We start from the raw sequence: 18,011 nt of genomic DNA on the forward strand, positions 1-18,011 counted from the left end.
TACTTGACGGGATGTAACATCTTAGGCGATGAGAAAGTTAGTTGACAGGAATACAGTTAAATACGGGGCTATTACAAATGATTGAAGCGATTTCATAAATTCACTGTAGCTCCATTCATTGACATATGGTCACGACACACTACAGATACGTAGAAAAACTCATAAAGCTTTGTTCGGCTGAAGCCGCACTTCAGGTTTCTGCCGCCAGAGCGCTCGAGAGCGCAGTGAGACAAAATGGCGACAGGAGCCGAGAAAGCGTATGTCGTGCTCGAAATGCACTCACATCAGTCAGTCATAACAGTGCAACGACACTTCAGGACGAAGTTCGACAAAGATCCACCAACTGCTAACTCCATTCGGCGATGGTATGCGCAGTTTAAAGCTTCTGGATGCCTCTGTAAGGGGAAATCAACGGGTCGGCCTGCAGTGAGCGAAGAAACGGTTGAACGCGTGCGGGCAAATTTCACGCGTAGCCCGCGGAAGTCGACGAATAAAGCAAGCAGGGAGCTAAACGTACCACAGCCGACAGTTTGGAAAATCTTACGGAAAAGGCTGAAGCAGAAGCCGTACCGTTTACGATTGCTACAAGCTCTGACACCCGATGACAAAGTCATTTGAATTTTCGGCGGGGTTGCAACAGCTCATGGAAGAGGATGCGTTCAGTGCAAAACTTGTTTTCAGTGATGAAGCAACATTTCTTCTTAATGGTGAAGTGAACAGACACAATGTGCGAATCTGGGCGGTAGAGAATCCTCACGCATTCGTGCAGCATATTCGCAATTCACCAAAAGTTAACGTGTTTTATGCAATCTCACGGTTTAAAGTTTACGGCCCCTTTTTCTTCTGCGAAAAAAACGTTACAGGACACGTGTATCTGGACATGCTGGAAAATTGGCTCATGCCACAACTGGAGACCGACAGCGCCGACTTCATCTTTCAACAGGATGGCGCTCCACCGCACTTCCATCATGATGTTCGGCATTCCTTAAACAGGAGATTGGAAAACCCATGGATCGGTCGTGGTGGAGATCATGATCAGAAATTCGTGTCATGGCCTCCACGCTCTCCCGATTTAACCCCATGCGATTTCTTTCTGTGGGGTTACGTGATAGATTCAGTGTTTAAACCTCCTCTACCAAGAAACGTGCCAGAATTGCGAGCTCTCATCAACGATGCTTTCGAACTCATTGATGGGGACATGCTGCGCCGAGTGTGGAAGGAACTTGATTATTGGATTGATGTCTGCCGAATCTCTAAAGGGGCACATATCGAACATTTGTGAATGCCTAAAAAGACTTTTTGAGTTTTTGTATGTGTGTGCAAAGCATTGTGAAAATATCTCAAATAATAAAGTTATTGTAGAGCTGTGAAATCGCTTCAGTCATTTGTAATAACCCTGTACTTGACGGGATGTATCTGGAACATCTTAGGCGATGAGAAAGTTAGTAGACAGGAATACAGTTCAATACTTAGCTTTAATTCAGCATCAGCGGTGAAGGTCAATCTTGTCTTTGTACAATAATATTTACAAGTGCAGTTATAGACTGAACTGCGAATACTTCTTTACAATTCTGATTGCGTCACACATATAGATCAATTGTCAATGCATAAACGGTATGTGGTGCCTCGCTAGATCGTAGCTACTGACTTAGCTGAAGGCTATGCTAACTAGCGTCTCTGCAAATGAGGTCTCTGAAGCTATAACAAGTGAACCATTCCTATTAAAGTCGGCTGTAGAACTGGGGCTTGTCTCGTAAGACCAGCCGAGTGGCGGCAGTCAGTCTGCTAGCGTCGACATTGGCGACTCGCGTGTCCGATGTGTACTGACGGACCGCGGCCGATTTCAAGACTACAACCTAACAAGTTTGGTGACACCACATGCAGATGTGATGTAGGGAGTATATATTCTGAAATAAGGTATTTACTGGCACGTAAGTAATGCTGACATACTTATTGGACACGCCCTGCGACAGAACTAGTTTGTGACACTATAATACAGATGTTGTACACAAAACTTTTTGCCTATAATGTTTATTGTAAGTATAGTATACTTGTTTTATTCTATAAATCTTTAGGTACTACGTTATAATTAGGTATGTAATATGTGGCGTAACCTGTATGGATTGTTTTGTATTGTAATGTGTATATTCTGGGTTAACGTCGCTGGTGAAAGCCAGGAAAAGCAATATCGTTGGCAGAGAGTAAAGACTTGTTGTGTTGGAGCGCTGTCTCCGGACGTGAGTGTGACGTCAGAGCAGACCACACAGGAGACTCATTTGGTTGTGTGGCGTATAAGAGTGAACTCAAGCAGGCGGAGTGGGAAGATGTAAGAGGCGCCAATAGCATACAGATCCTCCCCCATAATTGGTCATTGCTAATGAACGTGTGCCCGCAGTGTTACATGGATCCATCGGAGCACTGTAGGCGACAACGAAGACGATGGCTTAAGATACGCAACGAAGAGTAACTTTGCTTTAGTGTCGTTCACATTAGAATCTTTGTGAGGGATTACCCAGTGACTTCTCAGTGAGTTTTATTTCAGTAATAAATGTTGTACCTAAAATTGTAGGTACTTGATCTAGTAAATGTCCTCTGTAATTGTCACCTTCTTATGGTCCCATTACTACATAGTTACTGACTACGCGAGTGTTGTTGTTCAAATATCTACAAGAAAATTCATGAAAGACTACCATTGCCAGTTTTGTTTGTCTGCTACAAGGGTAATTGAATGTAATTAATAATAAAGCTCTGTAAGTTAAGAATGTTGTTCAGTAATGTTCAGAACCAAAGTCGTCCTTGATGGCTGTGTGAAGACAAATCACAGTAAAGAAACTTACAATTAAAGTAATTCTGGAAGTTTCAATTGAAAGAAAAGAATAAATTAAGCTCACATGTATCATATCTTTGCCTGTCGTAACACTGCTATCGTGTGGTGGAATGGTGGTTTTTTCGCGTTGTCAATCTGTTGAAAGCCAACAGTTTATTTCATCTAGTATATTTTCATAGTAATTACAATCTCTTCGAAGTACATAACCTACCATGGCCAGGGAACTAGCGAACGTAAGTAAACTTTAATTTGAGGTTGCGTGAATTATCATCAGCAAAGAAGCTACTTGAGATTGCGTAAATTATCATCATTAAAGAACTACCTCCAGTCAATCATTTACATTTTAACAACAAGTTTAATTACACTTTTACAAATTAATATAGTTAAGTATTAGCCATATAAGACAATTGTCTTCTTTATACATTACTATTTCGTAACGTATTTTGCTATCAGTAGGAGTGTCCCACCTTCTGTTGCCACTGGTGCAGCGTAACAGTTACGGATCCACTGATGTCCGCATTGTTGATCAAATACCTGAGAGGCAGTGCCCAGTTGGGCTGGCGACCGTATTAATTAATTTCTCGGTCATTTCAATTAGATTTGTTGTGACCTGTTTAAGTCAGGTGGCATCAATTTTCGTTTCGTGTTTTACGAGACTGATAAGTAAAAAGTGCTGAAGTCGAACAGGTTGTTTTCTACAACGAATTGCACACTTCTGCCCACCAACCGGTCCAAAATTTCTTCTCAGACGATACCCTCATTACGAAAATGCGATCACAGTTATGCTATCGCATTAACCGATTAGTAATGAAGAGGTTACAAGACCCAATTGTTTTTCTCACAAACAAGAAAATCTCTCAAGGCATAATCTGTTTTCTATTTATTTCTGCAACCATTTACTCCATACAAAAATATAAAAGCCTATAGTAGCGTCAGCGAAGAGATTTCCTGACCGTTGTAATGGACTTGGCGTGGCTGTTTAGCCATGCTCCCCAGTGGTAATGCCTCAGTGCCGCCGAAGCTGTGTCGAAGACTGTAGCTTTCGCCTTCAACTTCGCAGTTGAAAGCTGACAATAGCGCCGCCATCGGTTAGAGATCTTTTTTTCGCCGAATTTGTTATGGTAATGTGCCTCTGTTTATGTATGCAAGAGAATGAAGTCAGTGAGTTTCTCGACGTGTGCGGAATACCTTGCAGCAAAGAGAACGCTTACGCGCTGAGGGATGCCTGTATTTTATTCCCGACTGAGTTGCTTCGGAGTCAATAAAGTGCCGACAATTCTTTCGTTGTCTAGCTTCCACAGGCACCGCCGACGTATGCGCGTTTCGAGCGAGATGTGACGCCGGAGAAAAACACGCCGACAAATGGAATCCGGGCCCGGTGACGGGCGGGGAATACCCGTCCAGAGAGGCAGCTAGCTCCCGCTGACAACAGACAGCGCCCCCCGCGGCGCGTCACGGAAATCGACTCATTCCCGGAGGCGAGTAATCCGACGTCAGCGGCGCTGTATTTCGCAGCCTCCTGGAGTATCGGCTGCTGCGTCGGCGGGACAAAAGGAGACCGCACGGCCCTGGGGAAATCACGGCGGCACTCGGCAGGTGCGCTAATCGCGTCCCGAGGCGCCGGGGAAGTCCCGCCAGCGGAGCCGGGGAAGTCCCGATCTGTCTGTCGCGGCGCAGCTACTGACGCCGCGCCTCCCCTGGAAGCCACCAGCCGGTAACGCCGAATCCAACGTGTCGGTCTTACGCGCAGCCATTATCAGATACACTTGAAAGTTCGTTCCACTTTCGCGCGTATGCAAGGTAGGAATCTATCACTGAAGATTTTATTGACACACCAGTTGTGACCGCTCAATGTCATTCAATACGATCACGACGACACCCCTCGATCGACGTTAGCACTCGTGGTGTCACTCGCCTTCATACATGGCAGTGGACGTTTGAAAATTCGTGATGCTAGCTCAATGGTTGTCAATTGATTTAAACGTTGAAACTTCCTGGCAGAATAAAACTGTGTGCCAGACCTAGACTGGAACTCGGGACCTTTGCCTTCTGCGGGCAAGTGCTCCACCAACTGAGCTACCCAAGCACGACTCACGCCCCGTCCTCACAGCTTTACTTCTGCCAGTACCTCGTCTCATACCTTGCAAACTTTACAGAAGCTCTCCTGCGAACCTTGCAGAACTAGCATTCCTGAAAGAAAGGATATAGCGGAGACATGGCTTAGCCACAGCCTACGGGATGTTTCCAAATGAGATTTTCACTCTGCAGCGTAGTGTGCGCTGATACGAAACTTCCTGGCAGATTAAAACTGTGTGCCGGACCGAGACTCGAACTCGCGACCTTTGCCTTTTCTGCAAGGTTCGCAGGAGAGCTTCTGTAAAGTTTGGAAGGTAGGAGACGAGGTACTGACAGAAGTAAAGCTGTGAGGACGGGGCGTGAGTCGTGCTTGGGTAGCTCAGTTGGTAGAGCACTTGCCCGCAAAAGGCAGAGTTCCCGAGTTCGATTCTCGGTTCGGCACACAGTTTTAATCTGCCAGGAAGTTTCATATCAGCTCACACTCCGCTGTAGAGTGAATATTTCATTCTAGAAACATCCCCCAGGCTGTGTGGCTAAGCCATGTCTCCGCTATATCCTTTCTTTCAGGAGTGTTAGTTCAGCAAGTTTCGCAGGAGAGCTTCTGTAAAGTTTGGAAGGTAGGAGACGAGGTACTGACAGAAGTAAAGGTGTGAGGACGGGGCGTGAGTCGTGCTTGGGTAGCTCAGTTGGTAGAGCACTTGCCCGCAAAAGGCAAAGGTCCCGACTTCGAGTCTCGGTCCGGCACACAGTTTTACGCTGCCAGGAAGTTTCACATCAGCTCACACTCCGCTGTAGAGTGAAAACTTCATTCTTGATTTAAATGTTATTCCCAGCCGACTCTTAATTCAATTACTGCCACTGGGGTGAGGAGAAAGATCACATCCTGGTGATACCAGCGTTTTGCGTATTTAGATGTTCGATTAATCTCAATGGTTTGCAATGTTCCAGCGATTCTATTCGAACTCTATGCTGATGTGCCGACAAGGACCATTTTCGCAGATAAACATGCAAGTACGTAATGGGTGTTCAGTTTCTCAATATAGTTCGTCGCACTCACACATTATACATCCGCTGTAAGAACAATTTCATGCATTTACATTTTTGGTGTCCCACAATATTGGTTGGCTACATATTATGACGATGCGTTGTATACAACTTCCACAGATATTGTTTATCATGCAGTCAAGACTACGTAATGAAGCCAAAATCGTGGATAAAATGGAAATGTAGTTTGTTTATTAACACATTTATTTTCACTAACTAAATATGAAAAATGAATCGGAATTGAGGGAGATGATCTAATCCTTCTTTTCAGTATTAAAATGGTCGATATCGTGTTCTGAATAACGCGTGTCATATAACGTCCAAATATCGACACGACCCAGGTTATCAATTCGGCACTTAAATGTCTATTCTTCGCTCTCGAAATGTTCGATGTGATTGTCTTTCACACGCAGGGTTCAATTTAACGGTGTATGCACTGTTTTTAGTATTTTAGGTCCCCGTTAATTAATATCTGGTAGTTAATAAGCGAACTATTTTTATGCTGGCGCGTTGTTTGTATTAGTTTTCCCCGCAACCGTCCAAGGATAAGATTCTCTTAATGTTCCGCGCACACGCATTTCACAATTTAAAAAAAAAAATGCAGAATTACGTAAACTATAGCTTTCCGTTGCGTACAACTTTCGTGGGTTCCACAACCATAACAGTTTCCCTAGAACAGGGCCGGCCAGAAATTCTGCGCGGTGCCTCTGCACATGTGCAAATTTCGGGCCACAGCGGGCATGCCGCAGCCGTCAGTGTTCACGTAGTGCACGTTTGTACGCACAGATGTCGCTTCATCCACTTGCTGAGATACTCTGTACCGGCGAATTCTAGTGCTTTTTCGACAGCTTGCAAGCCAACCATGGGAAGGTATTTCGCGTGTTAAACATTTAAATTATTGTCACAGTCTACTCATTGAGACGTCTAACAGTGTTAACAGTTTAACCCAATAAGACAAGTAATACAGTTAACAACCGTGGGTTTTTATTGAGGCAGCTTGACTGACGGCGCGTAAATACGGGTAATGTTTTTGATCTAGTAGTTAAGAAAGAGAGCACTTAGCGACTTCCAACGAACCTTAGTCATGATTTCAAATAACATTAAACCAATGCAAGGTTTCCTATAACTAATTCTCGGTGCTCTCAGTTACACCCACATAATTTCTGTCTCACTGACCTCTCAACAGAATGACAACCGCAGACCTCTCGATGATCACCTGTACCATCATTGCTACATCTCTCATCAGTTCCGTCTGAGATCTGCGTAATAAACGACAATTAGATGAATGTTATGTTTTATCGACTTCAGCTGAGCTTAGCCCTTCACACATTTAAAAAAAAACTAAATATAAGTATACAACAATCGGTTTAATGACCAATTTTCCTGATAATAATGTAACATGGAGCAGAATGAGGCAATAATGCACAGTTAGTAAACACTAATTTTTAATTATGAAAGGAATAAATCCAAACACGTTTATCACTGGTCATGCGAAATGATACAGTTAATATCGTGCACAAAAGCACGGCTCATTGACAAACGCAAGCAATTGCGGGAGATTTTCATCACTGATGCTTGATCGAAACGACCGAGAACATAGATCTGCCGTCCATTGCTTTTTCACAGTACCTGCCATTTCTCAGTACTTCTCTGTCAAGGTTACGGTCACCAGGGGGTAAACGAGACTGGGTAAGTTGCGCTCTTCCTTGTACCACATAGACAGGGAAGAGGAGCCGCCGCCGTTCGTTTAGGACACATGTCTAATAACAGATGTGGCTGTCGCTCGCTGTCGCACACGTGCGCACATGTGCAGCACGTCTGCACACTGTGCAGCGTTTGGCCGGCCCTGCCCTAGAATATTTTGCTCAGCTAACACGAAGTTCGAATTATGTTGGCGGAATCATTTTCACTTCATCCGACAATAAACGTCTCTGATCACTTCGTCACACGTAACGTATTTTAAACGTGCTTGAAGAGTCTTTAAATAATCTCCTTAACGAATTTTGCAGTCGCGTGCCACTTTTTCATCGACTAGCCCGATCGCGATAACTGAAGGAAGAGAGCTCAATAATGCGTTGCATGTTCTTTTATATGTATTAAAAAAACAAACGCGCCCCTATATCTTTCTGTCCCGCTTGGTCTTTGCTACTTTGCTTTTTATTACTTTTAATTATATTGCTTCTTAGTAATACTGTGCAGTTATTAAAGTTTACCGAGCGAGGTGGCGCAGTGGTTAGACACTGGATTCGCATTCGGGAGGACGACGGTTCAATCCCGCGTCCGGCCATCCTGATTTAGGTTTTCCGTGATTTCCCTAAATCACTCCAGGCAAACGCCGGGATGGTTCCTCTGAAAGGGCACGGCCGACTTCCTTCCCTAATCCGATGAAACCGATGACCACGCTGTCAGGTCTCCTTCCCCAAACCAACCAACCAGCCACCCTATTAAAGTTTCGTATTACTTTCCTCATTTTAATTCTTCCAAAATAAAGTCTATTTATCCCCGATTTTAATTAATATGATGCTAATTGACACGCCTGCCCGCATAGTACCTTTATGCAGTCCACTTCTGCGTGCGCTTGTGTATGGACATTTTCCGAGTTATGTGAAAGAATTGTTTGCTTGCAACACTTCAATACCGGTTAGAGAGCTCCATAACTTATTACGTTCTTTATGTAACTTCAAAAGGGCTCGTTATCTGTAAACTCCACCTGTTAAAATATTTATTATTTTGTAATTATATTGACAGTATTTAATCTTTCGCGGCAGATATTAATTTTTTCAATGCTGTCGTACAAATATCAGTTCAAAAATGGTTCGAATGGCTCTGAGCACTATGGGACTTAACATCTATGGTCATCAGTCCCCTAGAACTTAGAACTACGTAAACCTAACTAACCTAAGGACATCACACAACACCCAGTCATCACGAGGTAGAGAAACAAATATCAGTTACATATATAATTAACACAGAGGCGATTAGTGAGATGGAACATGGGGTAATATTCATGCCAATCTAAGAAGTTACATCCACTACGAAATTGTTTCAATAAATTGCTTTGGATATGGCGTAAAAAAAGTTCACAGTGTTAGGACAGTTTTGAGCACCCTGTAAGGTACTTAGAAATTCAGAAAGTTACGTTCTTTCTGTAATTTTTTGGATAAATACTTCTGAATACATTGCCTATTCAGCTGAAGAAGGTTATATGTGTGTGTGTGCGTGTGTGTGTGTGTGTGTGTGTGTGTGTATGTGTGTGTGTGTGTGCTTTTGTAAACTTTGATATATAATTGAGTATTTTAGAACACTGTGATAATTCAGGCGGAGAAGCTAGCATGTTTTGTGTGTCTATGTGTGTGTGTGTGTGTGTGTGTGTGTGTGTGCTTATCCAATTTTTACTAAATAACCACATAATTTTGAACAATGTATCGAAGAAACTACTGTAACGTATTTGGATATCCTTTAAATATGCTGCAATAACAATTCAGCTTTTGAATATTTGTAAATAGGCACTTTAGGTTTTTATGTTGGTAACGCTACGCAGCGCTCTGTATGACAATCACTGACTGCGCTGTGTGCAGCTTGTGGCTGGTTGGACTCATTGTTGGAATATTAGCTTGTGTAGTGTTTGGCAGTTTGATGTGAACTGCGCGTAGCGTTGGGCGGTTGGAGGTGAGCCGCCAGCAGTGGTGGACGTGGAGAGAGAGATGCCACAGTTTTGAAAGGTTACTATAAGCGGACGACCTGGACGTGTGTCTGCCAGAAATAGGAAATTTGTAAAGATGGATGTCATGATTTGATAGATATATAAACGATGACTTTTGAACATTATTAAGGTAAATTCATTGTTTGTTCTCTATCAAAACCTTTCATTTGCTAACTATGTCTATCAGTAGTTAGTGCCTTCAGTAGTTAGAATCTTTTATTTAGCTGGCAGTATTGGCGCTCGCTGTATTGCAGTAGTTAGAGTAACGAAGATTTTTGTGACGTAAGTGATTCATTAAAGGTATAGGTTGTTGATAGTCAGGGCCATTCTTTTGTGGGGATTATTGAAAGCCATATTGCGTTGTGCTAAAAATATTGTGTGTCAGTTTAGTGATGATCAGAATAAGTAAAGAGAGAAATGTCTGAGGACTATACTGCACTGTGACCGGCTGAATTAATGTACCCTACAGAGCCAGTTCGCATATTTTCAAAACTTATCGCTATTTCAATCCTGGAATATCAGTTTCCCACCCTCCACCATCATCATTTTTGTTAAATTTCCCCGCCGTCCACCATTCTTTATTGAACATCAACAAAAGCAAAACGAGGATAATGGAATGTAGTCGAATTAAGTCGCGTGATGCTGAGGGAATTAGATTAGGAAAAGAGGCACTTATAGTAGTAAAGGAGTTTCGCTATTTGGGGAGCAAAATAACTGATGGTCGAAGTAGAGAGGATATAAAATGTAGACTGGCAATGGCAAGGAAACCGTTTCTGAAGAAGAGAAATTTGTTAATATCGAGTTTTGATTTAAGTGTCAGGAAATCGTTTATGAAACTATATGTATGGGGCGTAGCCATATATGGAAGTGAGACATGGACGATAAATAGTTTAGACAAGAAGAGAATAGAAGCTTTCGAAATGTGGTGCTACAGAAGAATGCTGAAGATTAGATGGGTACATCACATAACTAATGAGGAGGTATTGAATAGAATTGGGGAGAAGATGAGTTTGTGGCACAATTTGACTAGAAGAAGGGATCGGTTGGTAGGACATGTTCTGAGGCATCAAGGGATCACCAACATCATCATTTTTGCTAAATTTCCCCGCCGTCCACCATTCTTTATTTTTAAATTTCTTCCATCAGCCATCTTGGTGACATCACACGACTACGCTATAAACACCCATCTTGGTGTCGCCACGCTTTCAAAGTCATTGATGACGACAGATGGGGACGTGGCTTATCTCAGACGTTAGTCACGTGGGGGTGACCCAAAGAGCTTGTAGTCCTGCTACCCACCTTTGTGTAAGGCGCCAGCATTGTTCAGACCCTCTAGTACCGCGGTGAGCTCCGATGTAAATACCGAGGCTTCTGGAGGGAGCTAAAATTTGCCGCTATGGTTTGTCTTGACGTAGTAATATGCAATTCCAGCATCATCTGAAGTACGTCATCCGGCTGTATACAGGTGGTCTGCGCGTTCCCATCATCCACTTAAAATGTCCTTTAGCAGTTGCGGGCTGATATTATTTTCCATGTATACTGTAATCGTGCATGTGTCTAAATCTGTTGACGTATTCCTGTAATCTACATCTACATCTACATGGATACTTTGCAAATCTCACGTAAGTGCATGGCAGAGGGGGCATCGTACCACCTTCACAATAATTCTCTATTATTCCAGTCTCGAACAGAGTGGGAAAAAGACGAACACCAGTTCCCATGCTAATTCTGATTTCCCTTATTTTGTTATGATTACCGTTTCTCCCTATGTAGGTCGGCCTGAAAAAAATATTTTCGCAGCCGGAGGAGAAATTTAGTGATTGAAATTTCGTGAGGGGTAACGTTGCTACGAGAGACACCTTTGTGTTAATGACGTTCACCTCAAATCCTGTATCATTTCAGAGACACTCTCTTCGCTATTTGGGGATAAAACAAAACGTGTTGCACTCCTTTGATCTTTGTCAATCTACTCTGCCAATCCTATCTGGTAAGAATCCCAGATCGCGCAGCAGTACTCCAAAAGAGGACGGGCAAGCGTAGTGTAGTAGTTAGTAGATCTGTTAGATTTTCTAAGTGTTCTACCAATGAAACCTAGCCTTTTATTTGCCTTCCCCACAACATTTCCTATGTGTTATTTCCAAATTTTAGTTGTTCGTAATTGTATTCCCTAGGTATTTAGTTGAATATACGACTTTTAGATTGGCTGATTTATCGTGTAACTGAAGTTTAACAGATTCATTTTAGCACTGATGTGGATGGCGAAACATTTTCATTAATCAGGGTCCACTTCCAATTTTCGCACCATACATATATCTTTTCTAAGCCATTTTGCAATTTGTTTTGATCTTCTTATGACTTTACTATGCAATAAACAACAGCAGCATCTGAAAACGAGCTAAGACAGGCGCTACGATTGTCTCCTAAATATTTATATCGATAAGGAACAGCAAAGAGACTATAACACTACCTTGGGGAACCCAGAAATCACATCTGTTTAACTCGATGATTTTCCGTCAATTACTACCAACTGTGACCTCTCTAACATGAGATCACGAATTCAGTCACGTAAGTGAGACGATATTCCGCAAACAAGCAGTTTCACTACAAGCCGCTTGTTTAGTACAGTATCAAAAGCCTTCTGAATATCTAGAAATGCGGACTCAAAATGACATCTCTAGTCAGTAGCACTCTACCCTTCGTGTGTGTAAAGAGTTTCATTAAGAACTACGTTGTCTGCAGTGAAACACTGATGATGCGAAACTGTTGTAGTCCGCTGACACAGTGCTGAAATATGAAAGATATATACTGCTGGCAGAAGTTTCCTTATAAGCAACTGTCCACTAGCGAAGCATTTTTCGGCCAAAACCCGAATATTCGGGAACAGAAGGTCCATGAGCTGTAGCTCTTGTACATACCCCTCTCCAGCGCTAAACATTTCTATTTCTAGAGATACGACGTTAGTGTCTATTTGGTTGCTGAATATTGACTGAAGAGCCAAAGAAACTGGTACATCTGCGTCATATCGTTAGGGTCCTCGCGAGCACGCAGAAGAGCCGCAACACGACATGGCATGGACTCTACTAGCGCCTGAAGAAGCGTCGGAGGGAATTGACACCATGACTCCTGCAGGACTATCCATCAGTCATTAAGAGTACGAGGGGTTTGAGATCTCTTCTGAACAGCACGTTGCAAGGAATCCCATATATGCTCAATAAAGTTAATGTCTAGGGAGTCTGGTGACCAGCGGAAGTGTTTCAATTCAGAAGAGTGTTCCTGGAGCCACTCTGTGGCTATTACGAAAGTGTGGGGTGTCGCATTGTCCTGCTGGAATTACCCAAGTCCGCCGGAATGCACAGTGGACATGAATGGATGCAGGTGATCAGAAAGGATGCTTACGTTCTTGTCACCCGTCAGAGACATATCTAGACGTATCAAGCGTCCCATATCACTTCAACTGCACATGCCCCACACCATTACAGAGTCTCCACCAGCTTGAACAGTCCCCTGATGACATGCAGAATCCATGGATTCATGAGGTAATCTCCATGCCCGTACACGTCCATCCGCTTGATACAATTTAAAATGAGACTTGTTCGACCAGGCAACATGTTTCCAGTCATCAACAGTCCAGTGTCAGTGTTGACGGGCCCAGGCGAGGGATAAGACCTTGTGTCGTGCAATCATCAAGGGCACACCAGTGGACCTTCGGCTTCGAAAGTCCATATCGATGATGCTTTGTTGAATGTTTCGGAGGCTGACAGTTGTTGATGGCCCAGCAGTGAAATCTGCAGCAATTTGGCGAAGGGTTGCACTTATTTCACGTTGAAGGAATCTTTTCAGTCGTCGTTCGTCCCATTCTTACAGGATCTTTTTCCGGCATCAGCGATGTCAGAGTTTTGATGTTATACCGGATTCCTGATATTCGCGGTGCACACGTGAAATGTCCTTACGGGAAAAAGCCCCACTTCATCGCTACCTCGGAGATGCTCTGTCCCATCGTTCGTGCACCGACTACAGCAAAATGTTCAAACTGACTTAAATCTTGATACCCTGCCATTGTAGCAGCAGTAACCGATCTAACAACTGCGCCAGGCACTTGTTATCTTATACTGTTTAGGCATTACCGACTGCATCGCCGTATTCTGCCTGTTTACACATGTCTGTAGCTGAATACGCATGCCTGTACCAGTTTATTTTGCGCTTCGGTGTATAATGCCTTCTGTTTTAGTATCTTGCCCGTTGTGCTTTGTTATCATTGTTACTAAAACTGCGTCACTGTCACAGGTACCAGCTCCGATGTGGACATCTTGACTGAGGTCAGATTTACTTGCTGATATTGGATCCGACATATTTGCTTCATGATTGGCCTTCTCAAAAGTGTGCTCTAGGTATTTCTCAGAAAAGACTTTTAGTTATGTTTCGTAGGGTATGTTCTCACTCTCACCACTTGCAAACTTTATTTTCCCAATTTCGTGTTGGATGATTAAAGTCTCCTCTGATGATAACATTTACGAGGTGCATTCAAGTTCTAAGGCCTCCGATTTTTTTTAATTAACCACTCACTCGAAATCGATGAAACTGGCGTTACTTCTCGACGTAATCGCCCTGCAGACGTACACATTTTTCACAACGCTGACGCCATGATTCCATGGCAGCGGCGAAGGCTTCTTTAGGAGTCTGTTTTGACCACTGGAAAATCGCTGAGGCAATAGCAGCACGGCTGGTGAATGTGCGGCCACGGAGAGTGTCTTTCATTGTTGGAAAAAGCCAAAAGTCACCAGGAGCCAGGTCAGGTGAGTAGGGAGCATGAGGAATCACTTCAAAGTTGTTATCACGAAGAAACTGTTGCGTAACGTTAGCTCGATGTACGGGTGCGTTGTCTTGGTGAAACAGCACACGCACAGCCCTTCCCGGACGTTTTTGTTGCAGTGCAGGAAGGAATTTGTTCTTCAAAACATTTTCGTAGGATGCACCTGTTATGGTAGTGCCCTTTGGAACGCAATGGGTAACGATTACGCCCTCGCTGTCCCAGAACATGGACACCATCGTTTTTTCAGCACTGGCGGTTACCCGAAATTCTTTTGGTGGCGGTGAATCTGTGTGCTTCTATTGAGCTGACTGGCGCTTTGTTTCTGGATTGAAAAATGGCATCCACGTCTCATCCATTGTCACAACCGACGAAAAGAAAGTCCCATTCATGCTGTCGTTGCGCGTCAACATTGCTTGGCAACATGCCACACAGGCAGCCACGTGGTCGTCCGTCAGCATTCGTGGCACCCACCTGGATGACACTTTTCGCATTGCAGGTCGTCATGCAGGATTGTGTACACAGAACCCACAGAAATGCCAACTCTGGAGGCGATCTGTTCAACAGTCATTCGGCCATCCCCCAAAACAATTCTCTCCACTTTCTCGATCATGTCGTCAGACCGGCTTGTGCAAACCCGAGGTTGTTTCGGTTTGTTGTCACACGATGCTCTGCCTTCATTAAACTGTCGCACCCACGAACGCACTTTCGACACATCCATAACTCCATCACCACATGTCTCCTTCAACTGTCGATGAATTTCAATTGGTTTCACACGACGCAAATTCAGAAAACGAATGATTGCACACTGTTCAAGTAAGGAAAACGTCGCCATTTTAAGTATTTAAAGCAGTTCTCATTCTCGCCGCTAGCGGTAAAATTCCATCTGCCTTACGGTGCTGCCATCTCTGGGACGTATTGACAATGAACGCAGCCTCATTTTAAAACAGTGCGCATGTTTCTATCTCTTTCCAGTCCGGAGAAAAAAAAATCGGAGGCCTTAGAACTTGAATGCACCTCGTATAATAGGGGAAGAAAGCACGTACTGGTGATCTTGGGAGTTCTGTTCCATCTGGGGATCTGTTTAGTGATCTATAGAAGGCTCTGGTTATCAAATTAGGCCCATCCTTCATACTGAGTCTTTCTCATATAATACCGTATGCATTTTCGATTGGTATCTCGGTGAATTTGAATTCCTTGTCTACAGCAACCAATACAACTCTTTCAATCATTATCACACTATAGTTTCAGTATATGCATACTTTTTCCCCTGAACTCTCACTGCTGTGAATTTGGGGCTTCAGCGAGCTTTCTGTAACTCATGTTATGTGAGTTTTACTGCTTTTTTAAAAGATCTTCTAATTATGGCGCTTTGTAGCGAATGCTTAGAGGGTAATCATCACAATTTTAATAATCTTTCGTATAAGAGACGTTTCTTTGGAAGTTATACTGTGCCTCCATTAAATGTCTATCTTCCTAGTTTAAGTCCCACACCAGCGACTGATTTAACTTGATAACACTCCATTATTGCTGTTTTACATCGTCATATAAACTCTTTTCAGTGCACTATCCAATCCGTTCAATTGCTCTTCCAAGTTCATTAACATTTGAGACCGTATTACAATGCCATCTGAAATGCCAAAGATTTATTTAGTCTCCCTCATCTTTAGTTCCCTTTCAAAATACCTGCTTAGTTTCATTCAGTAAAAATTTCGATAAATATATAACTTATTTTAAAATTATCGGTTTGTAACACACATCAGTTTAAAATACCGTAGTCTGCCATATGATGTCGTACTGTCAATACTAATTGCAGTACATTAAAGGTGGTGACGCACAATAATTTCACGTGTAAGAGCTATAGAATACACCTGAAAACAAGATTTTGTGAATATGAAAAGCTATAACATACATTGTGAGCCAGAATTTCATCACGAAATTCTTAGACAGTCCTCAGAGTGGCTTTCCCAGGTTATATTGTGTCTATCACAGAGAGAAGTGACGGAATGGAGAGGTATTGGAATGGCTTTCAAAAGAATGGGGGTTTAAAGTCACCATCTGGGCACTATTATTTGCCTTTCCTGTGGTGTCCCTGAAGCACATACACTGAGATGATAAAAGGCTTGAGATACTTCCTAATATCGTGTTGCCCTTCCTTTTTCCCAGCTTAGTGGAGGAATCCCACGTAGCATGAACTTAAAAAGGCGTTTGAAGTTCCCTGCAGAAATACTGAGCCATACTACATCTACAGCTATACATAATAGCGTAAGTGTTGCTGGTGCAGGATTTTTGCACAAACTGACCTATCGGTTGATGCATAAATGTTCGGTTTGTTTCACGCTGGCCGATCTAGGTAGTCAAATCATTCGCCCAAACTATTCAGAATGTTCTTCAAAACAACTATGAATAATAATTGTAGGCCGGTGACATAGCGCATTGCAATTCATAAAATACCAATGTTGTTTGGGAACACGAAACCTACGAATCGCTTAAAGTGATCTACAAGTAGCCGAGCATGACCATTTGCAGTCAGTGAAAGGTTCAGTTATACCAGAGGGCCCGTCATTCCCACACCACTTTGAAGCCATCAGCACCTTACACAGTGCGTTGTTGACAACTTGGTTTCATGGCTTCGTGGTGTCTTCGCAACACTCCTACCCTACCATCAGCTCTTACCAGATGAAATCGTCAGTCACCTTGTAACAACAATTGCGATATACTATTGTAGTTATAAAAAAATTTTTTCTTCTCAATTTCAATAAATTAGCATAATCTAAGTTCTGATTTCATTTCTTTTTTGTTTCATGCCATTATATTGAAGAAGCTATTAACAATTTTCGATGTAAATTTTTATATTTATGTCAAATTTCAAGCAATGTTGTAATCAAAGTGAAGTGTAACTAATGTAGGAAATATTGTAAGTTGTGAAAGTTGTAACTGTATGCCTGGTCCATACGTAGGCAATGTATTAGGATAAGTAGAATGTAAAACCTTTGGTGAATACCCTGTCTGTAGGGGAGCGGAAAAAGGTGGAGGCAGGCGATCGCAGGAAAATGCACACGGGCGCGGTACGGCATAACGGGCTCAGCAGTAGTAGTCGGAGTTGGGCATCAATCTGAGAAACACGTGCTGGATCGAAGAGGCTCTCCTGGAAAAAGTGGTTTTGTTGAGCCTCGGATACGCTGTTTCCGACGCCTATACAGCATGGCAATATTCCATAGGCACTAAATGGAAAAGTATTGCGACGCTATGAAGAAGTAAAGTGCCGATATTTCATGAGCCATTGCTGTAATTGCATGTGTGCTTTGTGCCTCGCCATCTCGCCGCCTGCCGACCGCCTCATTGATACGAACAGGTTGAAACTTTTAGTACTGTATTCGTGTGGACCAGTGTTACTTTTGTTACATACTGTTCAATAACAACTTAAATTTTACCTGAACTGTCCTACAATTAATTATCCTCACAACTAACCTAGACAGGGTCCCTTCTGCATGTTGTGCAATCCGAGTGTCCCAAGATGAAGATTTAAAGTTTATGTTAATAATAATTACCTG

This window comes from Schistocerca cancellata, chromosome 8 (assembly GCF_023864275.1).
Source record: "Schistocerca cancellata isolate TAMUIC-IGC-003103 chromosome 8, iqSchCanc2.1, whole genome shotgun sequence".
Classification (NCBI taxonomy): domain Eukaryota; kingdom Metazoa; phylum Arthropoda; class Insecta; order Orthoptera; family Acrididae; genus Schistocerca; species Schistocerca cancellata.